Source organism: Siphateles boraxobius, unplaced genomic scaffold (genome assembly GCF_051911475.1).
Source record: "Siphateles boraxobius isolate OS27281-9 unplaced genomic scaffold, OSU_SipBor_1 346, whole genome shotgun sequence".
NCBI classification, from domain to species: Eukaryota; Metazoa; Chordata; class Actinopteri; order Cypriniformes; family Leuciscidae; genus Siphateles; species Siphateles boraxobius.
This window is the reverse complement of record NW_027508971.1, coordinates 1-2,680: the sequence shown is the minus strand read 5'-3', so window position 1 is coordinate 2,680 and position 2,680 is coordinate 1. Positions and strand designations below refer to the sequence as shown.

General features: G+C 36.8%; 1 long non-coding RNA gene across 1 annotated transcript; it reads right to left on the bottom strand.

The window, feature by feature from the left end:
• Positions 1-305: 305 nt before the first annotated feature.
• LOC143702180 (uncharacterized) lies at positions 306-1,239 on the bottom strand. Its single transcript, XR_013190393.1, has 2 exons — positions 1,043-1,239; positions 306-908 (listed from the first exon to the last, which is right to left on the bottom strand). It is a non-coding gene; the product is annotated as an uncharacterized LOC143702180 (long non-coding RNA).
• Positions 1,240-2,680: the final 1,441 nt, after the last annotated feature.

The following is a 2,680-nucleotide window of genomic DNA, read 5'->3' as shown; positions in this document are numbered from 1 at the left end:
TTGACTAAGAATTTTAATGATTACATTTCCCTAGGATGTAGAGAACTGTGACATAGACTGTGAAAGTGCCATTTTCCATGAGGAACCATTAACCGTATTTGGAGTTGTGGTTCCAGAACTCCTCCACCCTCTAAATGAACAAGAAATGAGAAGCCTCCAAGCTGCTGTTGAGCCTACAGTGACATCACACTCGAATGGTAGAGACATCTATATTCAGTGCTTTGATATTTTTCACTGACAAATTGTGAATACGCTTAATCTATTGTCCTTTGCTTGTTCAAATCTACTTGAGATGGAAACATGTATTTTCCAATTACACTTTATTGAACATCAAAAAAAATATTCAAATAGAGTGAACTTATTGTAAGATTCAATATCACTCTCTTTTAGGGTGTCACCCTAAATTAAAACTGTAGTGATTGTCACAAAGAATTATGTGGTGCTGAACAGTGTTTGTGGAATGCTTACCGTATGACAGCTTAAACTCTTTATACTAACATTTATCAACTTGAAATTGTAATGTCATACAAGCAATAAATTACTGGCAAAGAAATTGTGTCCATCGTTTCTAAACTTAATAAATTTCCATGTTAAATTGAAAAGCTTGTACAGCTAAACCTTCATAAATTCCTGGCCAAGAAAGAAACCCTCCATCAACACAGTTTTGAAGTCTTCATAGTTTAACAAGTGTTTAACAGGTAGCATAATTGTATTGCTGCATGCTGCCACAGTTGGATAAAATATACTATGCTCATTATATTTTGCTTCACAGTTATGGTTGAATTGCACTGTGATTTTGAAATGCGTCTTTTCTTGAGACAGAATAGGAATGTGTCCCAGTCCTGTCACCCACCGAAGGAAGGTCTTTGGAGTCATGGGGAGAGTACCCACACCAGAAGTACTGTCATCTGAAAAACAAATTACAAATTAGTAATTATTAAACTTGATGGCAGATTTTGTCTTTAATAAACATCAATCCATCCATTCCATCTTCCATACTGCTTATACTATACATAGTAATGGAAGTGCTGAAAACACACACATATCCCAATACTGAAGACAGGGAAACATCCTGAACAGGTGGCGACTAACAACAAACTGGGGTGCATTTTCCGCAGCCAACAAATCAACAAAACTTGCAACCGTAATTGGCTAACAATGCTTTTCGGAAATGCATCGCTGTTCAGTTAAAGCAGCAGTGGTGAACATTGATCCTGGAGGGCCATTGTCCTGCAGAGTTTAGGCCTAACCATGAAAAAAAAAACACTCACCTGCCTGTAACTTTTGTAATCCTGAAGACCTTGATTAGCTTCAGGTGTGTTTCAGGTGTGTTTGATTAGGGTTGAAGCTAAACTCTATTGCAGATGCTCTATTGCACTTTTCATTAATTTCACATCACTTCATTCGTGACAGCCATAATAGATTTAACATAATTTTACTGGGGCATTTTGCCCCCTTAACTTAGATTCCCCCCCAAATCTTTGTTCAGCTTTGAATTTAGCAGTTGATCTCGCTACGTACTTAAGTTAATCACTGGCGTGATTGCACGAGACAATGTGTTAATTATCAGATGAACACGTTTTATGTGCAGGCATATTCTCTGAGCGAGCCCAGAGAAAATTCAAACATCAAAATCAACTCAAAAATGTGTCGCTGAGCACAAAAAAAAGCTACTGCCATGGCTGTCCTAGTCCCTCACCTGAACTTGGGTCCTCTTTTTCCCGGACATGTCCTCTTTTTGGACCTAAAAAAATGTATCAGCCTTCTTCTTCCCTCATCTGATGTGTTGTATTTCTTGAGGTTCAGCTCATCCAGCACATCCTATGACATCTGAAGCATGTAGGCGATTGTTGAGCAGTGAGCAGGAGAGAGTTTATTCTCTGAGTGTTTGTCTGATTTCATAAACTCCTGAATCTCTCTGAACAGAGTCTGATCTATCATTTCCAGCAGACAGAGGAACAGATTGATGGATCTTTCAGTGGGGAGTCCATACCCATCTTTGATCTTCTCTTTAATGTACTGTGATATTCTATTCAAAATAACGAACGTTATAGATTAATTATTTTGCACTCCTGACATAAATTAAGAAATTAATGTCACTGTAAACCAGTTTTATCACAAACAGAGTCTTAAATCTTCCTAATGATGCTCAATTTGTCCAGATCAAGTAAGAGTGTGATGTTTTAACGGGTAGTGAATGTTGAACAACAATAATCTGGGGCCGTCTGTGATCTTTTAAGGGGTTAAACATTAACATTTTGCAGATTCTGCAAGATTTATGTAAACTAATCACCTATCAACTGTGTGTATGTTTCACTTTTTTCTTTTCATCTCACAACTATTCTCTATTCTTATAACATTTCTTATATGACTTTTCCCCCAGGTTTCACAGACAAGGTTTAAGATAGTCCCAGACTAAAATGCATGTTTGAGCTTAGGGCTGTATACAGAAAATATCTGTATCTGTAACAAATCGCAAAATTATTCGTATCTGTATTCGGATAAAAACAGAAGTAGGCGGGGCTTCACCCGGAAGCTTGTACAATTATTGAGAAGACCGTTATGTCTATGGTTTTACAGCCTATCTGTTTTCTTTGTTGTTATCACTGAACAAATATGCTTTGTATAACTGATAAAATATTTGTATTACGATTGAAAAAAGAATTTAAAAATCTTCTAA